Source organism: Rissa tridactyla, chromosome 2 (genome assembly GCF_028500815.1).
Source record: "Rissa tridactyla isolate bRisTri1 chromosome 2, bRisTri1.patW.cur.20221130, whole genome shotgun sequence".
NCBI classification, from domain to species: Eukaryota; Metazoa; Chordata; class Aves; order Charadriiformes; family Laridae; genus Rissa; species Rissa tridactyla.
In genome coordinates, this window is record NC_071467.1 from 144,828,483 (window position 1) to 144,849,853 (window position 21,371).

The 21,371-nt window shown below is 37.5% G+C and overlaps 1 long non-coding RNA gene across 1 annotated transcript; it reads left to right on the plus strand.

Moving 5' to 3' along the window:
• The first annotated feature begins 118 nt into the window (after nt 1-118).
• LOC128905730 (uncharacterized) lies at nt 119-21,130 on the plus strand. The gene is made up of 4 exons (XR_008464955.1): nt 119-193; nt 5,123-5,255; nt 20,308-20,506; nt 21,065-21,130. It is a non-coding gene; the product is annotated as an uncharacterized LOC128905730 (long non-coding RNA).
• The last annotated feature ends 241 nt before the right edge of the window (nt 21,131-21,371 follow it).

The following is a 21,371-nucleotide window of genomic DNA, read 5'->3' on the forward strand; positions in this document are numbered from 1 at the left end:
GCCGGGCGGCGCCGGGCGGGCGGGGCTGGGCGGGGCCTCGCCGGGCGCCTGGCGGAGCTGCGCATGCGCGGCGGGCTCCTTTCCGCCTGCCCGGCAGCCCCTGCTGCTTCCGCGGGCCCCGGAAGCGAAGGGTGGGGCGGCGGTTTGGCGGGCGGTCCGCGCGCTGGCCGTTACTGCCTGAGGAGACCGTCGGGTGAGGGCGGGTAACGACCGGCAGCGGTAGGGCCGGTGTTACCGAAGGTGGCCTTTTAAGTCTGAACGTGAAGCAGGCAGTAGTCAGCGTAAGGACTCCCGATCTTGCCTGTGGGCTGGAGACAGCAAGAGATGTCAGGAATCCAGAGTCGTACCGGTATAAGTAGAGAGCTTCCTCTCCGTGTATAGTGTCTTGTGCAAGCGCTAACCTAATGTATAGGTAAAATGTAGCGCTTGCATATATACATGAAATATTTTTACTATTTTAGAAACAATTATCGTACCTGGCAGTACCTGCATTCACACTATAGATTGCAATGAAGAATGAAAGGTAGCCTTACGATTTTCTTGAACTATTTAGGAGTGATGTTAGACAGACATCTCTCGTGAACTTGAAAAAATTCAGATTTGAGAAATAAATTTGCTTTATCTAATTTAATGATGATTTTTTTCAGTAGTATTCTAGAAATAAAGACTGGGTATTTTTATAAAAGATAATTGCCTTTTGAATGGGAATTCTTCATGGAGGCTTTGTGGTCAGTGTTGTGCGCAAGATTCACCTAGACTTTATTAAATAAAGTTCTTTAGAAGGGTGGTAACCATTACCACTGGCAAAACTGTATTAAGGATGTTCTCTTAGAAAAAAGCATTTCAATCTAAAAGTTTTCTGTGTGAAACTGTATTGCATACGTGTTGTGATTTAACCCCAGCCAGACGCTAGGACCACGCAGCTGCTTGCGCAGTTCTCCCCCTTCCCCTCAAAAGGGCAGGGGGAAGAGGGAGAAAAGGAGGGGAAAGAGAAAGGAAAAAAAAAACCTGTGTGAGATAAAGACAGTTTAATAGAACAATAACAACAACAATAATACTACAAGTCACTTTTACCACCCACTGAATTGGTACCTTCTCAAGAAGTGATCATGGATTGCCTCTCACCAGCCAACCCTCATTTATATACTGAGCATGACGTCTATGGTATCGAATATTCCATTGGCCATTCCTTTGTTCTGTCTATACTGCTTCTCAGCTTCTATGGGAAGCTGAAAAGAATGCTTGAAAAGTATAAACATCGCCTAGCAACAACTAAAACAATATGCATTATTGACATTGCTTTCACAGCAATCACTAGAAAGAAAATTAACTCTTTCCCAGCTGAAACCAGGACAGTATGCCACTTGGAATTCTTTACGTGGAGTATAGGCAGAATTGAGCTGTAATAGTGTGCCGACCCACTTTATCTTCATCATACACTTACCACTTTTATGGAGATTGAGCATATATTGAGACTGTTACGTGTGCAGTCATTCTGAATTAAGTATGAAAACAGCCAATATCAGGGTGTTTGCAAGCTTCCTGATGTGTCATACCACAAATTGATCAGAAGATGGTGTGGTTGTACTTCTGATTTTTAAACATTTTCAAATACTTGCACAGTTAAGCATTTTCTGAATAATTACTGACAAGCCATTGGTTTCCTTCAGTATTGATTAACAGAGTGAATTCTGGATTTGCATAAATAATGCTTAGAATGGACACTTTGATTTTTAGCATAAAGAAAGAATAACTTAAAACAAGTGGAAAGAATTTTATTTGAATTAAAGACATCATAACAACAAAATAATGTTCTGTACATACTGTAGTAAAGGCCATCATGTTTGTTAGTTTTTGTGTGTTTTGAATCAATTGTGCAGTAAAATGCAATTTTTCTTGTAGATATACTACTTTTGAGTTTAGTATAGCAGCCTTGAAATTGTAAACATCCCGTGAGTAGGAGGAAAATATTAAAGCATATATATTTTAAAATGTATTGCATATACATTTAAAATATTTCAGAGAACTGTATATATCAAAATGGTGTGATAGTGCAAGCGTAAGTCAACTAGCTTAGCAAAGTTCAGACTGTCCATTTATAGGCAGGCTTTGCGAGGAGTAGGAAAGAGTTGTAAGTTTTAGCCCGTCTCTTCAAGCTGCCGGGCTTGTTCTGAGGAAGCAAACTTATGTTGTCAGGGATGCTGGGGGTGCAATCCAAAAAACTGAATTCAGTGAACAAGTGGAGAAATGAGGGGAGAGGACACTGTAGAGCAAGGGTGCTGAGCCTAAAACTGGAGGAACGCCATTGCTGTGTGGAAGAGGAGTTGGATGGCACCACCCAAAGGCACCAAAAAGCAGGCAAAGCTCCTCCACTTCCCTCTCTGGTGCTTTGGATCATTGTTTGCGCATTGTGGAAAGGAAGTTAATTAGAATGAGAGTACCTGTTTGATTTCATGGATGCAAACAGGTATTCAATCTGAAATAGATGTAAGGAGAAGCTCAGTCACAGCCTTGGGAGTTGTGAGCTGGAAGAGGCGTTGCAGTTTAATATGGTCTAAATAAGCGCAACAGGTTTACTTTCTCATCATGGAGTGGGAGAATGTTTATCAGCTACACATCTGTGATTATAGACCCACAAGTCAGCTAGCAGCTAATATTCCTGGAAAGTCACCATATCAAGTTAAATTCAATCTATATTTCTAACCTGAGTTAGAATGACAAATAGCTGCATTTTGGTGTAGTAGCAGTTTTGTTGTGTAGTGAGGTTTTAGGCTAATGCCCTGTGTTGTGTAAAAGTGACTGCACTTTTCAAATGTCTCGCCAGCTACTGACTGTTTATACCTCTGATGCTGCTAATTTGCTGCATATAATTTGAACACAGATACGAGAAAACATGTCTGCAGAGTTGCGCACTATACTGAGAAAAGCAAAGACAGTAATGAGAGACATAAGATGCAAAGGAATTTGACCCATCTTGCTTTGATTGACATACAGTGCATGGAGTTCAATATAGACAAATAAAAATTAATGAATCTGGGAACAAGGGAGCAATTCTGGGCATATGTGCCAACCGGAACAAACTGCCATGTGCTGGTTAGGAAAAGCATTAGGAAGTTATTTTGGAAACACCACTGACATCATTAGCCTCACTAATACAAACGGTAAAAGGCAAAGCGATAGCAAACAGCACTGAATATCAGCAAATGAGACTCTGGGTGTCATCAGTTATGTCTTTTTATCTCTCACTTATCATCTTTTAAGTTTTGGACATTCATAAGCTAGTGATATGTTGCATATGCGTACCAAAGAATTGGTCTAGAAGATACGTATGTGAATTTATGTTGGTACCTGGGTTGAAATCAGTGGAGACTAAACAAGGGGGATTAGGAGAAAAGCATACCAGAAAACTGTTATTTTGCAATTAGGAATGTACCAGGACTTCTGCTTTATCAGATTGTTGGTTTTGCTCACTAGGGGAGAAATTAAGAGCTCGGTTGGGTCAAATATCAGGTTGACCTATGTTATATGAAGGTAAACTATCTACTGTGTTTCAGAAACAGAATATGTGTGGATTGGAGTCTGAACTCTGAGTGGAGAGTGCAAATCATTACACTACTACATGGAAATAGTATTTTCTAAAATTATGAAACAGTGGTATTTAGATCTTGTTTCTGTGGACTCTGGGATGTATGAACTGTACTGTAGAGTTTCATGAAAGAAAAATAAAACAGCAGACTTCTCTGCAGATTGGGTCTTTACCTTCTTAAAAATGTTTAGAGGTATGCAAATCAAGAAAGATTAAAACTCACTGCTCTACAGCATTGTTGGATATATTCTGAGTAGTATGCGTGGATTTGAAATACTTTTTCAAATAGTTTCTATTAAATGCACAAGTGATTTTCCTTTTTTTTTTTATGTTGGACTGCCATCAAGTGGTTGGTTTCGTGCACTTTAAAAAATATCTGCAAGTTTTCTTTTTTTCCTCTTAATTGATATGCACTATTAACTTTTTCCTTTGTGAAATGCTGTTAATTCCCTCTGCAAGCTGGTTTGGCAGTTTTGGGTTTTTTTAGGAAAACATGGCAACTGCCATCATCTCCCTTCTAATCTCTAATCCAAACACACTTGGTTTAGTTTGATTCTGTTAATTTCGGTATGTAACACCTTAGAATAGTTCTCCACTACACAGAAGGAGAAGGTAAAGAAAATAAGCATATACTCTGTGTGTGTGCAGCCCTTTTGGTTTACTTAATATATTTTTTAAGGATTAAGCCTATTCATGAAAGTTTTTGGATTAATTGAGAGTTTATGGGTTTACTGCTGTGAACTGTTGACAAACTGCAATAAGAGTTACTGACATTGTACGTTTTTGTCCAACAAATCTCAGTGAAATTCATCCACACTAAGATAGCTTTCTCCTACTTGTCTTTAAAAATGCATTTTCTGGCTTGGGTGGCAGGAAAAACAAGTATATTAATAAATGCCAAGCTACTTATTGCATACAGCTCCAAAAGGAATCACAGTGGTGGTGTATAACTACATTGTTCTGACATTAGTGAGGAGTTATAATTGGGGATTACAATTAAACTTTTCTACACTTCCCTTTTCTGTTTACTCCCTTTTAATTACCTCAAACCACCACTCCCCAACAAGACAAAAATCACACCATCAGGTCTATATAGAAAAATATTATTAAGAAGTTGAAATGTTGTGGTGGGCTAGAAATCACAAGAGTGTTTAGTTGTCTATTTGTTGTTTGGATACCTAGCATCCTACTGATGTGAATGTATCTGAACTTTGTTTATAGTGTAACATGAGTTGTAACATACCTATTTGCTCTTTGAATGATTTCTGAGAAGGAATTTTGATATCAAAAATCCTACTCAAAATACGATTTGTGTGCACATTTGTGTCTGGGGAATAATTAATGTCACCAGTTTACAAAATGCTGATTACCTCCTCTGTTGCAGCAGAGGTAAACTCTGGACTGTGTGGGTAAGCAGCAAGAATGTGTGACACTGATTCTTCCAACTTGTTCTCCCTTAAGAGGTAAAGATAATTGTAGTCGCAGTGGTGACGAAGTGGTGGAGGAGAGAGATACTGATCCCTGTTTTTCGCTCAGATCAGCCAGTGAGACACTATATGGAAGAGAGAAGAACACGATGTCATGCTCATCTGCTCAGTGTTCCCATCCTGAATTGGGGTTGTCCTGCAGGAAGGAAGGAAAAGATGCCACAGTCCAGGGAACAGGCAGAGTAAGTTGCTTTCTGCCGGGAGGTTGGTGGGAGGGAAATTGGTGCACAGAAGTTAAATTCTTCATGTCCCAAGGGATATACTGTGGCCCTGAGACATGAATGATTCATTTTTTCTCTCCTTAGGCCTCCTTATTTTGAGAAGAGGGTAAAACTTCTTATATTTTGACCTGTGTGTCAGCACCAGATTCTCTGGGAAGGTAGACTGCAAGTCTACGTACAGAAAGCTCTGATTTCTCTTGTGTTCTCTTTTTAAATGATGAATTAGTGCTAGATTTGAAAAAGTACTTAGAGGACTAGCTTCTACTGAAATAATGGAACAGAGGAAACGGTCAGTTTCTTGCCCTCTTGATATTTGTCCTCAGAGCCAGTCAATGACACAAGCCACTGATTGTCCTGAGCGTGTTAATGTTTGGGATTGACATCCTGGTGGAATGGGAAGGAATTCCTGTAGAATCACAGCTTTCTGTGATAGCCAATATAGCAAGTTTAAAAAGAGTTTTCTGTTGTGTGTATATACCATATGTATAGTATCTTAATGCTATAGACAATATTAAGTTTAGGTAAGTTGTTTAAAACTGCTGGAGCTATAACTCCATCATTTGCAGAAACACCGATGAGTGAATATCCCTATATTCATATGTTGTGGTTTAATCCCAGCTAGCAACTAGAACCACGCAGCCTCTCGCTCACTTCCCTTTCCCGCTGAGATGGGTAGGGAGAAGAGGAAGAAAAGGAGGGGAAAGGAAAAAAAAATCACTCATGGGTTGAGGTAAAGACAGTTTAATAGAAAAATAACAGAAAAGGAAAATAACAATAACAATAATAACAATAATAACAATAATAATAATAATAATAATAATAATAATAATGGTAAAAGAATATACAAGACACAAGTCACTCTCACCCCCTGGTGAATTAGTTGCCCAGCCCAACCTGTGCAGACATCACGGATTCTCCCCTCCTGGGCCAACCCCCATTTGTATACTGAGCACAAAGTCTATGGTACGGAATATTCTATTGGCCATTCCTTTGTTCTTTCCATGCTTCCTAGCTTCTATGGGAAGCTGAAAAAAGTCCTTGATTAGTATAAACATCACTTAGCAACAACTAAAACAGTATGCATTATTGACATTCCTTTCATACCAAATCTGAAAACACCAAAAGCACTTGAAAGAAAATTAACTATATCTCAGCTGAAACCAGGACAACATAATACAAGCTACACCAGAACAGAATTATTCTACTCACTGTAGCATTTTATTTAAGATTCATAAGTGTAAATGTGGAAAGAAGTATGACAGAAAATGGACTGTTTTAGAAACAGTCATTTATTCACTATGCAAGTTACCATGACATTTTCACATTTTTTAAAGACTAGTCTTTTTTTCCCTCTCAAAGCATACTGAGATTTTCTACTATTTTCAAATAAAATGATCTCACAGAGACAGGTAAAATTTAAACATCCATCATCCTTATATGGTCACTCAGTGTATGGTTCACAATAAACACCTTTGGATTATGGACTGCAATTTTTGGGGAGAAAAAGGAAAAAAATTGGCATAGTAATTGGCAAGAAAAAGTCTGTAATTATTAAGACTGTTAGGGATACAATTAAATTTAGAATGTCAAGTACCAACACAGTGATGCTAATGTTATGTCTCTGGCACTATTAGTTACAAGTGGCTCAGATAAACTTATTGTGCCATGAATAGGCTACTAACTTGCTGTGCAGTCACAACTCTCTGGTTAATTGCAGAGTTTACGTAGCAGTGACAATGAGGAGAACAAAAGTTAAAAAGAGCTAGTAATGCAGTTAAATTTTTAAAAGGCATGTAGAGTCATCAATTTTAGTAATGTGAACTACATTTCAGTCCAAAAAGTTATTGGAAACAAAAGACTGAATTGTTTGATTTCAATAAAGCTGAATTGAAATATATTAATTGTAATGAAATGTTAAAAGAATTAAATACACGTAATTTAGTGAAAATTCGACAAGAAAGTTAAAATTTTGCAAAAGGACTCATTTCCTGCAGAAAATTCCATCCAAGTATTTAGAAACAGCTTTACTTTTTATCTTGGAGAGATTGGGGAAAAGTTGGTTTTACTGGGGAAGTTTTGTTTTGAAGCAGATGGTGTGTTGGAAGAATGCAGAATGAAGAGGTTGTTTAAATTGCTGATAGGAGAAAATGAAGATACTCAGAAGGTGGTCTGTACTGAAGGGACAAGAACCTCATTTTCCAAGTGTGGCAATCAAAACCGTTTGCCCATGTGTCTTGCTCTCTAAATTCTTTTACTTTCTGAGGTTTTCTGTTTCAAATTCCTCTTTTCTAAAAGCCTGATACAGTGGTATTCCTCCTTTATGTTCTCATCTCCTTTTCATCTACAGTACTTACGTTTAATGTCACTTGCCTTTTGTTTAATTTTCCGTGCTTAACCATTGTTTTGTCTCCTTAAGTATTAATATAAAGGTTATTGCTTTTTTATTCTTGGAACAATCTATTTCTTCCTATATGACATCTTGTCCTTCAGATCTGTTATGAAAAGTCATTATTTCATCTCTTTTCACAGAGGTAGCTGAAAATCCCATCTACTTTCATATTGATACCCTTTCCGCAAGAGTGTGAGTTCCTTGGGCCTGTGACACATTTGTTTCTGGAATACATTCTGCAAAAGTATCACATACTTGTGACATTTTAAGAATACATAAGGCAGAATGCAAGGACAAGAGATTGACAGGGAGAAACCATGGTGGGAACAATGATTTGTGAACAATCAGACCTCAGAGGAGATGGTGGGCAGTACTGAGAAAAGCATCCATCAGATGAGAAACCTCAGTGAAAGGGAGGTCATGAGTAAGGTACTGTAACTTCAAAACTGATTTAAGATGGGTCTTCTCTTTCATACAGTGTGATCTCATGTTCTGAGATGAATTCCTACTTCCTCCTCACAGAATGTTATCATCACACCAAAATAAATAATTGGATTTTTTACATTATTATAGCTTATATATAGCCTATTGTATAGATCGTATATGTGTGTCACTCACTCAAGCTCGACGTTCTGAAGAATGCAACCAGTGGTTGCTTTGGATCATTGAAATTAACTGAACTTTAACATATTTGAATAAAAATTCTTTTCCACTAGAGGGTGTTGTAGTTCTTGGAATAATGCTACTTAGTTTAACTAAATTCAGTGCAAAAAATCCTCGGCACAATCCTGTGTTTAAGAAATTAAGGGTCAGGGAGCTTTGCTGATTTATAGCAGCAGAACATCTGCTTTGGAACACACAAAGTGAAGGTTTTCAAATTTATGATTTCCCACAACAACCATGACTTGTCCCTGTTTTACATACTGTTGGCTTTTTTATTGACAACTTTTATTCTGGAACATAGAAACTATTTTATTCTTTTTTTTTCTTTTCAGTTTCTCAACATAGAAAATTACGCTGACATTTTTGTTTGCTTACCATTTTCTTACTTTCTTTATAACGAAAGAATAAAGACTAATAAAATCTAATACCCTTTCTCCTGTCGTTCTAAATAACAATTGATGGGCATCAAAGCTTCAAGAGATGATTGTGATTTAGAACTGTCTAGATGAATTAGGAACATAGCCTCAATACCACATTTCTTTCTCAGTTAAAAACTTTGTACATGAGTAGAACCATTTCCTTAATACTACTTTCCTCTGTTAGTTAAAACAAACTATTCCTAAGATAAATACTTCAAATGGTTTGTGGTCCTTGTAGTAGGGACCATAACTGCAAGTACTACAAAGGATTTTCTTTGAAGTTTTGCGATGAGATGGAAAGAAGTAAATTTCCTAGTTTTGTAGAAATTCAGTTTTCTTTGGGTTTTATTAAACTATCAATTCCAGAAAGGTCTGAGCCTGCTAAAGTGTAGCTATTTTTCTCTTCTTGCTTCCCTTCTGCCCCTTTGAAATACACTAAACAGCTTCACGTATCACATACTCTTAGAAAAAAGTTCTTAGTGAGATCCTACCTTTGATTTGCTATGGAAGCTATCTGCAATTCGGTGTCTACCCATCCGTCAGGCTTTCATGATCTCTTCAGTCTTCTCATTTGATTGTCTCTTATGCCATTCTTCTGTCTCATGTGCAAGTTATATATGCTCACTCTCCTGTGAATCTTCCTATAACCTCATCCAGCTTTCATCCAGCCCTCCATAGCTTCTTGACAATAATAACTCACCATCATCATCATCATCATATTTCCAGCACTGCATGCATGGCCACCCTAATCCTCCCATTGTATGTTAGCTATTACAGTTTAGAATGGCTACTGTGTGGTCCTCCGCCCTTGTGTTTGTATCTGCTGTCCATCTTTAATGTCCACTACAAGGCATACTTTGTTTTTAATACAATCTAATAGAATTTAACAACTCTGGAGATTTAGATCCCTGAAGCCACATTTCTTCATTTGTATCCAGTATGTTTTCTGTTGCTAAATCCGTCTTTCAGAGAAGAAACTAATGACATGCAGTCATTCAGGCAGAAAGTTTATGTAACTGTGCTTGCATTTTTTTCTCTAATTTGGACATGCAGTCAGAGCAATCACAATTACAGTGACTGTGTGAAAGGACAGTAATTGCCTATGCAAATTAGGCGCACAATTCAGAGCAATTTTTTTGAACTTTTATGCTTAAAACTATTTAGTCCTTTCCATACAATTAGAGGTGATGACAGTCCTCTAGCAAAATTCAAAAGTATTCAATGATATACCACTTACCTATTTCTGAACTGTAGGTTCGACTGAAAATATTTTATGCCCTTTATCGCCCGCTCCAGACTGCTGCTCATCTTTGTTACTTTGTAGTGGTGATTATATATCTGTGTAATGACAGCTAATATGTTTGTAATACGTATACATCTATGTAGTACATATACACACATGCCTCTTTGAATGATAATTTGTTAAGTTTAAATTGCAATTATTAAGTGTAGTAGAATTCTTAAATAGAGAATATTAAGTAAAGCACTTTGAAGAATACATTTAATCACGGCAAAAATCTGTTCTTCCAGTTAAATCATTTCCACTATTTGATTGTTAATGATTATAAGTCCAAAACATTTGAAAGGGTCAAATTGGTCTTAAACTGTGAAATTCTGCTTATTCTGCCTCGCAGTAAAACAAAATTTTGCCAGACGGTTAAAATGTCATTACTGCAAAGCTGTCCAAAAGTAAGGGAAATTTTAGGCCAGTTTTCTTTTAAAAATATATGAAGTCCTGAAAAGTAAGGCTAAGAAGAAAACTGCTCATTCAGCACAACAGTGGGACTGCTGCTAACACTGCTGTTAAGCAAAAATAATCAGCAGATAAATCTAGAGTATTATGGCAACTCTCATCTTAAGATGGCTGGCTGTGGAAAACAGAGGAGACTGTCTGATATTCAAGCACCTTGTTGAGTCTCTAGAAATGGGTGAAGTTGAAGTGTTTGTTACTAAATTGTATGAAACTGGTAGTGTCAGAACCTGTTCTGCAATTTGACATATGGTACATCCTTGCATAGTGTTCTACAAAATTTAGCATTACGTGAAGTGCGTATGGATGAGTTTCAAAATCCATTCGTCTCTCCTATCACCTCACTAATTTTTTTGTTTTAAAAATCGTCATAAGCCGTTAGCATTTGTATATTTTCAGTGGCATCACCTATGTACAGAGAAATCCTAGGACAGCTTCCCTCTCTGAGAGCTTCGTTCTGGAGCAGCGCGACTAAAAGCAAAACTGAAGAGCTTGTCAGGAGCTGTGAATGTAAGTTTGTGCTACGATGAATCACATGATGACAGAGACATATTTTTGGCTTGGCACCTTTTTCACATGACATTGAAAAGAAAAAATCGATGTGCGGCTTAATGTGGCAAAAACTTCAATGAGCTTTGTGTATTTCAGTGAAGAAATCTGTTCATTTCAGGCAATTAGTGATGAGGATGTATACCCTAAATCTTGCGCCTCTGAGCTTCTAGTGTGTCACATTTGCATGAGAAGTTGCTACACTGACAGAGCAAATGAAAATCCTGACTCCTTTTTTTGAATTTCAGAGGGCATCGTGTTTGCAATGATCAGAACCTTTGGGGACAGAGAAGTTTCCTCACAAAACTTGAGAAGAAAATGCAAGGCCAGCGGGGAACTGGATATGGCTCAGCAGATTTCCGGATTTTGTTTTTTTTTCTTCTAGTTTGTACCAATTGGAAACAGTTGCCAAGCAACTGGTTCCTGTGTACTCTGGCCAGTCCTCATCTGTGATAAGCTCTCTTTAGGTTACCTCTGTATTCTCTGTGCAGTGTGGTCTGGGAGGGACATCTGCCTTCCATTCTGTGACGAGATGATTAGCTGAGTGAATAAGGGGAGAGCAGTGGATATTGTATACCTTGAATTTAGCAAGGCCTTTAGCAGTCGATCTAGTGTTCTTACAGACAGATTCATGAGTTACGAACTGGATAAGTAGACAGTAATGTGAGTGGAAAAGTATTTCAACCATTGAGCTCTAAGGGTGGTGATCACTGGTACAAAGCTCATCTGGCAGCTGGTTATGAGGGGCATGCTCAAGGATTGATGCCAATCATGTTTGGCTTCAGTAACAACTTAGATGACTGGATAGTGTGTGTTCTTCACAAGTTTGCAGGTTGTATGAATTGGGAAGGATGATCAGTACACTGGAGGGCAGGGCTGTTGTTTGAGGGACTTTGTCAGGCTCCAGAAATGGGCTGTAAGGAACCTCATGAAATTCACCAAAGGCAAATGCAAAGTGCTCCATCTGTGCTGGAATAAGCCCATGCAACAGCACAGGGCGGTACTGACTGGCTAGGAAGTGGCTTTGTAGAAAACGACGTGAGGTCCTTGTGGGCAGTGAGTTGCACGTGGGTCGTCAGTGTGTCTTTCTGGCAAAGAAGGCCATCTGTATCTTGGGCTACATTAGGAGGAGGATAGCCAGCAGCTGGAGGGAACTGGTGGTTCTTTCCCTCTGTATGGCACTTGTGAGCCCACATCTCTAGTGCTGTGTCCAGTTTTGGGCTCCCCAGCACAGAAAAGATATTGACATAGTGGAGCAAGTCCATCAGAGGGACACTGAGATACTTAGGGATGTGGAACACATGATGTACAAGGAGAGGCTGAGAGATGTGTTTGCGCCATCTTAAGAAGAGCAGGTTAATGCAATGGGGAGAATCTTACTGCTGTCTATAATTGCCTAACAAGAGTATGTTGAGAAAACAGAGCTAGACTTTTCTCAGAGGAGCACAGTGGAAGGACAAGAGGCTGTGACCCAGAAGTTAGGACATGGGAAACTCCATCCTAGTGCTCGAGGAAAACCTTTTTCCCTGAAATTGGTCAAATGCTGGAACAGGTTGCCTGAATAGTTTGTGGAATCTCCATCCATGGAGACACTCGAAACCCGCCTGGCCACTGCCTTCAGCAGCTGGATCTAAATGGACCTACAGTAAGTAGGGGATTAGTGTAAATGTTCACCAGTGGTTCCTTCCAACCTAAATGATTCTGTCTAAGGGATTAATTACATGATAGCTGTTAAATGTATGTGGGCTAATGCCAGTAAGAGAGATCTGTCTCTCTTTAGGTACAGGTCAATGGAGTTTAGTTGTGCAAGGGACAGCATAAAGATGACACAACTAAAATGAAAAAAGAAGAAAAGAGTTATGAGTTTTCATTTGTATAGTATGTTACTTGAGTCTTAGAAGTGCATGAACAGTATTTATTCCACTGTCTCTGTGTGTTCTTGATATTTCAGTTAGTATCTTCTTTTCTCTCATAAAAACTTCCTAGGAATTGCATTCACTTTCTTGCAGATAATCACGTCATGTAATTGTTTGCACACACCGGTGGTGATCCATCTGAAAGCTAGACTTTTTGCTTCTCCCGGTCTAACCCGGGGGCTTTTCTGTAACTTCTGATTCCCAGGCTAATTGTACTAATTATTACTATTATCATGGTTCTGTCATCGTTGCTGAGAGAAGTATTTTTTGAAGGCTCATCTTCAGTGGAGAGGTGGAGTCATTTTACTGAGGCTAAACTGTCTTTGAGTTAGCACTGTGTACAGAGTTAATATAGGCTATATATTGAGCGCTTTGATTAACAGCTTAGCAGTTTCATACTTGAACTGAAGTCTCTTGGCGCCTTCTCACCCCATTACTAGCTAGAAAATTAACAGGCTTTGAGATTTCCCCCTCTGACAGTCCAATATGTGAAAGCTTAAAAAAGAAAGGTTTGTGTGTAGGTAGTAATCAGTACGGGGTCATCTTTGTTCTCTCAGACTAATGTTCCAGAAAGGAAAAGCACAAGACAAAAAACAGTGTGCAATATATACTCAAATGTAAAGTCTGATTTCAAATAGGTTAACTGTTGCACATTGATAATTGATCTGTTTCTAGCCTTTCTTGGTTTTCTCTCTTATAATGTTTTTTTCCCCAAAAGTTATATATTTCCTATATCAAGTAATTTTATTCAGAAATAAATGGTAGTTATAGAGACATTATAGCCTTACGATGGGATTAAATACACAGACAGTTCTGGGTGAAGATGTATAAATCATAAGAGTATACTCCATCAGCTTCCATTTTTATACGCATAAGATGAGGCATTAAGTACAGTTTTTACCTTATAAAATGAAGAAAGGGAAACAATAAGAATTTATTGCACCCAATAAACAAAAGGAAAGAAAGGGAATAGAATTTAAGAAATAATGTGCTAACTCAAAACAATCCAGGGATGAATATTAAATATATACACTATATATCTAAAGCCATTCAGTGTAATAAATAACATGGAAAAAACATTGTAAATCATAGGACCTAGTTTAGTTTCCACACATGGTTGTTTTATGTAAGATCAACCAAGCCTTATAAGAAACTACAGAGCGATTTTTTTACAATGCACTCCTTTGAACTGGGTTTGTATAGGTAAAGACTATGAAGTAATAATGAGCCAAATGTTTCCCATGTTACCAAATGTTATTGCTACCTTGACATTTGTCTATAGATCTTGCTATAGCTGGGTCTTTTGCTCTCTTTGAGCTTCTTATTAGGCACAGTCTGCAGTATTTGATTTCCCTGCTTGACTCTAAGTTTTGATATGTCAAAATTAATGTTTTAGATTACTGAACAGAATTAGGATCCAGTGCAAAAATTTGTTATTGGCTTGTTGGAAACTAGGTCAGGTCTGGAAGCATCATCTCCTGCAGCATGTTTTTGGAGTATTTTTGAAATAAAATCTAAAATACATTTTAAAAGTATTTTCAATAAACACCTTTTGTCAGTAAGGTTTTCATAAGCATGAAAAATCCACCTATATCTAACTGTGCATGGTAAAGAAATACAGTAGTGCCAACTTCAGTCCAAAGAGGCCCAAAGTTGGATGGATTTTCAACAAATGGTTTCGAAAGGCTGCTATTTGTCTGTACTTACCTATGACTTGTCAACAAAACTTTGTGTTATAGAGCGTTTTTCAGGAACTGAAGTGAAACAGCTTTCACAGGGGAAAGCTTTTTAAATAAGGCACATAGGTCTTAATATATTTTGGTTTTGTAACAGTCACCCAAACACCAGTAGTATTTCCCTAGATAGAAGAAGGGCTCTTTCCTGTTTCAGAATAGAGGATATAAAAAGCCTGGGTAGGATGGTGTTGGAAATGTTTTGATGTTGGATGCCAAGTACATCATTGAAGTTTTCTTCAGTGCCTGCCCAAGTTTCTGTTAGTATGAAACTTGGCATGAATACCAGTGCCAGACCTTAACCTTGTGTTAGCTTAAGGATCTGGCAGAGATTTGGCAGATGCTTTTCTAGCAGCTCACCTGGAACACTGAGGACAATAGAAACTGTGTTTGGTCTTTTCAAATATAAATCTCTTTCCCAGTATCTCAGTACAGATTCCCAGTTTCAAATGCTGTTTTCATCTATGGAGGCTTTGGATACGAATGCTTCCTCAGAATCATCAGTAGTCGAACAATGGGAGAAAGATCTGCTTTATTTCACATCTAAAGCTGACTGAGAAGCTTTACCGAAATTATTGCTTGTTTAATGTATTCAGCTTTGACTAGAGTGTTCAAAAGCTTCTCAGAGCCGTACTGTTACGATATGCCTAAAAGTAAAAGCTTGGAGATTAGTCACCCAAGACACATAATCACCCTAAAGTGGTTAATAACTGCGAATAGCTGGTTTCAAGCCAAAGAAAGCAAGAAGCTGCACAGCATTAGCTTCTTCAGATATTTGTATCATGCATGTTTCTAATGCAAAAACTGATAAAGAGCATAAGGTACACTGAAAAATACATTCCTCATTACACCTCATGTTTCTAAATTTCTTACTAGGTGTAAGAGAAAAAGCCATGTAACTGTGAAAGGGAAAAAAACCTTTATTCCTATTAAAAGGAAGTGAAATTGTTTCATATCGAAGGAGAGAATAGAATTAAGTTGGTCAAAGGATACCGATTTTGTCAAAGAAGAAAATAGCTGTAAGAATTAAGGTACTTTCAAAAGTGGGGAAAGAAATGCACAAAACCTGAAAACCTTATTAGCATCTTGTTAGGAGAAAAAAAAAGGTTACTGGTATAAAGGTAAACTAATTGTAGGTAAAGTAATAATAGTCATTCCGTGTATTCTGTTAATGTTTTTAACTATATTATCTGTCCTGGAGGTCATGCTTTTTTGCATTTGTCTCAAGCTGGCTTAAGTGTGATTTAAGGTTAACAAGGCATTCCTCACCCCTGCCTGTAAAGGATCTATGAAGCAGGGCCCTTTGACATCTTAACAAGTGCCCTGGATGCCCAGCACATCCTCCGCAGTGTCTGAAGTTTGCAGTCCCGTTCCCTTTGCTCCCTCTGCAGTAAACATGCGGAGAGCAAGCACCACGAATGTCAGGGGTCTCTTCCAGTGACTTTTGGTGACACTGAAGGGTCTCTGACATTGAATAAGGTACTGCTGTGCAGGCTGAAAGATAAAGATCGTGTCTCTTTTTATCGCTTTTGTTTAACTTGAATTCCAAAAGAAACAAAACATATGCAATTGTCCTTTTGGTCTGTCTGTACATCTTTTGTTCCAACTATCCCTAAACACTAGTGAATCCTAGAAACTGATTTCAAACAATATGGGCAGGGTGGATCTGAGATCTTAAAGGTAATGAATTTCGAGAAGTTTTGTGAAAATTGGTATTTGAATAGAGATTTCCTTCATTGAGGAAAAGACAAAGAGAACTTGCATGCGTAAGTACATGTGGAACTGCTACATGTGCTGAAACAGAAAGTGGCTGGTCAGTCACCACGTGTGTGATACCAGCCAGGTGTCGCACCTTTTGCCCTGACAAACAGCTGGGAAAAAAGCAGGACCTGTGGCAGGCAAGCTCTGTGAGGGAGAAAAGGGCTCATTGATTCTGTTGGTCATGAAAAAATATTTATGTCATATAATGCTGGTTATATTTCAATGTAAAAATATTTATGATTAGAGTTGAAAATAATGATAGACAATTTATTCCTTGTTTTGTAATTAAGTTTAACTACTATATTGTAGTTTTGAAAAAACAGAAAGTCAACTGAGTTTTTTTGTTGCTCAGAAGTCATATGATGTCTTCCCCAAGAAAGTCATATGATTTTTTAAAGATGCATTTTTAGACTGGAAAAATGTGGTCTTTTTCGTTTCTCATCACAGCAAACAATGAAACTTATTTCAAATATCACTGCAGTTCTCTCCCTGTTTTATATAAAGATCATTTGAACAGAAACTTCTTAAAATCAGGAGAAGGTACATGATTTAGGTCTGTTGCAGTACTATAAACCATGTTATGTTGTATTCTAGAACTTTGGTGGATATACAACACAGACTTTAGATTAGTTTGCAGAATGTATTTGTCTAGAATAAAGTTAAACTATGGAAAAGTTAGTGCAATCTGTTTATAAGTTTTCTTACTATTAAAAAAAAAAGAAGAACATTACCAAGATATTCTGCTATTGCTATTAAAGTGATTAAGTAATTTACACCACAGAGATCCATTTCCAAACTTAAGCCCTCAAACAGAACCATTGTTTTTTAACACTGGGAGAGTACGTACAGCTTCTGGCTTTGTTCCATTTTGATGAAATGTGTCATTGATAAAAGAGAGTTCAAGCTTCCCCTAAACCAATTAAAATGTTTTTGCCTCAGGTGGTAAATAAAAGCACATGATAGAACTAAAGCAGACTGGGAGAGAGGTAATCAGTACAGTAGTTCAGTATTGAACAATATTGAACACTGTAACAATAACACATAATAAATCATTTTGAAAGGTACATTGGATATATTTTTTTCAAGGACAAATAAAGCATACTCACAAGGATCAAAAGGACACCTTAGTTATTTTTATGTTCTATTTTAGAAATTATTGACAGTTCCTTTTTAAGGTAGCTTTAGCCTGCTTGACTGAAAAATATTTATGACAATAGTTTTGAGTATGGGTCAGATGTAAATATGTTTCATTGAAAGCTTTTTTTCTTGGAAACATTATGCAACATTAATGTTTCATTTTTAAATGCATTGACTTGATATTAAATAACAGAGCCTAGCTTTACCCCAGTCTCTGGGGTGGGACTGAGCTCTCCTGTTTTGAGCAGACAAATCTTTTACTTGCTTCAGTTGCTTGCCTAATGACTAAACCCGTGCTTTGCTTACTTGTAACCACTTCTGGAAGTTCTGCCATTTTATTTCTTCCCAACTGACTGTGTTTTTTTACTGTGATAAACCAAAGCTGACATTCTCTTCTAGATTTTGTGTGTCAGTATATAATTTTAGAACTATAAAATTCTAAAATGTACAGGAAGCATTGTAGGCATCTTCCTGTAAAACTGCAGGTATATATGAGTTAATGAATGATTGGAATATTGTATTATGTTACTTCCAACTTTTTATGATCTACATTTTTTCCCCTTTGCCAAAGAAATTTTTGAGCTGAGTTACAGGTGCCAAGGAGGTCATCAAGGTCCCCATGATCAAAACTGAGTAGCAGGAAAAAGTCTCAGTATTGTTTTTGTATAAAATGACCATTATTCATTAGGTGCCAGCTTCTAGCTATGCAGTGACATTATGCTTAACAAAGAGGTTCACGCTTTCTGCACCCTCTCAACCTAAGATGAACAAAAAAGAAAAAAGAGTAAGTGTCAGGATCAATAGGAGTACTGGTTAATCTTTCCAACTTCTTGAAGTTGAAGAAAACCTCAATGATTGCAAAAATTATGCTGCATAATTATCAACTTCTGTTTGCCAGTATCCATCTATAATTCCAGCAGATAGCGTAAAGATGTGTTTAAAACGTTATTATTTGTGTTCGAACACAGAGATGATTTGAAAAAGAATATCAGATTTTTTAAACAAAAACATTTGGACAATGAGATTTTAAAGTAAAATGTAAAATATCAGGTTGCAATCCATTCAAGGTCCTTTCACCATACCAGTTTGTGTTCATGACCCAACAGGACCATCACCGGAAACATTAGGTAGTGGTGGCACCTTAGCCCAGCTGTAGTGAATGGAAGAGCTGGTGAATGTCACCAAGTAAAGGGTGAAAATAAAAGTACTGTTCTGGACTGGAGCAAGGAGAGAGCTGAGCTGTAGTTGCCCCCATTTCTTACTCCCATTACCATCCCCAGGAAAATATGTGATCAATGAACATCCTGACAGTTGTCTTCTGGAGGCTGTTCTTTAATGAAGTTTGTATTTGGCCAGTCTCAAATAATTCATTTCCCATATATTGAAGTGGCCAGTAGATTATACAATCCTGATATGCAAAACATATATTACAAAGGTCCTTACACCATCAGAAGTTCAGCATTTGATCCTGAGAGATCACATTACGATGAATATGAAATATAATGTTATCTTGATTTATTCTTAAACATTTGATTACACTCTTGTATTAAGAGAGAACACTGCAAACTGACAACTGATAGTTTGAGCAGGCTGCCGCTCTAAACATCAGAGATGTAATCAGATGAAATTTTGAGTTTAACTGTGAGTTTTTGGCTACTACTGTGTTGCAATTTTTCTGGAACCTATATTAATTGAGTTAGATAAAGTCCTATTGCTTTGTGACAGAGAACTAAATAGCATCACAAGTAAAATTATTACATAGACCTGAAAAAGAATTATTGAGTTGTTTAATATTATTTAATCAACTTGTGGATTCAAACAATGTGATGATTTTATGCTAATTTATTTTACTTTATTATATTCATACTGGTTTTATTTTATTCTTTAGCTGAATTACCAAAATAGAGACTTTTGGGAACACGTGATTTGAATATTTATTTTCCAGATGCTAGCTTTATAACTCTGTTAGAACAGAAGGTCGTCTTTGTGATGGTGTTCTTGGTATCCTCTTTCTCGAGAGGGGGAAAGTGGAATAGATGAGAAAAGCTCACCCAAAGTGTATTTTATTGGCAGAATTTAATAGCATTGGGCATTAGTGACTGTCTACCAAGTAGTAAACAAGGTACACCTCATCACAAGCGCCATCGGTTGCTCCTTAGAATGCTCTTTCCTGCCACATCCGAGGATATCTTCCAGAGCTCTCTGAGACTGTGTTTGCACTGATGTTTAATCTGGTGCAAATATTGTCCATGTGTGCATTCATAAGTATGTCATTGACAAGCTATAAACAGTGCTGTACACAATGTTTTAATTTAAGGAGAAGCTAGAATGGAATAAAAAACCTCTTTCCTATTGTAAAATTTCCCTTTTTGACAAATTAATTTGACATTTCTTTACTGTCCAAATTTATCATAAAACACAAGGCTCTCCAGGTCAAAATATAGCTGGAATCTGAAGGTAAATTCTGGAGAATGAGAGATTGGCTAAAAATTAGTTCAAGTTGACATGGAGTTATTGACTGTGTCAGCGTACCCAGAGATTCTGTGGGAAACGGCTTAGATTTAAGTTAAGCTCTCAATGGGCAGCAGTCTTCATCAGAGGCAACACACGTGCTGGAAATGGAAGTGAAAGTGAGTTTGATTAGCTTTTGCTACTGCTTAGGAAAGCTAAGCGAGAATTTTCTCTCTTTCCCAAAGGACAACCAAGGTCAAGGACAGTAAATATCCTTCAAGAAGGGAGTTTGAAGACTTTCTTGGTGCAGCACCATAGTGTGTGGGATACCCTGCTTCTATTATGTGTTAGTTGACCTCTCAAGATAAATATTTGCCTTCACGGGAAGAAAAGAGCAGCAGCAAAAATATAATACACATCATTTGCAGCTTGAAAAAGTGCAAGGTAATACTTTTTTTTTTTTCTTTTTCAGTACTACTGCTTGGGGACCTGAAAAAGGGATGAAAGTTTCAGTTTTCTGTGCACTATATTAACAAATATAGAAGACAATCATTGTCCCAGAGTTTACCAGAAAATTGCTACATCTCATTCAAAATGTAGCAAAAGACAGCAAATGTGATAGATCCAAGAAACAGTAAAGTGAGAAAACTTCTGCATGAAGAAAAAAGACTTTTAACTTTAAATGATATCTGGATTTTAGCATAAGCCTTCGTGCCTTCTGCGTGTTCTTTTTGTTTTTACATCTCCATTTTCTGTACTGAAAATGTAGAAATTGATCAAGCAATGAAAGAGAACCCACAAATTATAGAAAATAAAGGTCTTGTTCAATCCTTCTTATTCTCCAGTGCTTGCTTTGGTCTTATTTTAAAGGAACTCCACAACAGCAAAGCCACTACTGCCTTCCTGTGTCTATTCTAAACTCCTAAGAGCATTAAGGGAGTTCTTATATTGGTTCCATATTTTTCCAGACTTTAAACATCAGACTGATATTCTTTGTTCTAGATTATCCTGAGAGACTGTTCTTCGTATCCTTCAAATGTTTATGACCACCCTTCGTAGCTTCCTGCAAGGTTTGTTTTTTCAGGCCACTACTAGTGGCCACCAAGCCCGTGCACAGCATATTCCTGTGGGTCTTCTCCAATGAAGCATGAGGAAAAAATGTTGCTGTTTTCTGAGCAATTGCACAAGTGCGCAGTCCTAAAAAGACATAAAACTTACGTGAGAGTATTTACTGTGCCGTATTTAATGTACATTTCTTTCAGTAGCATGCATTTCTTTCCTAGCGTCTCTGTTGCCAGCGCTCACTTCA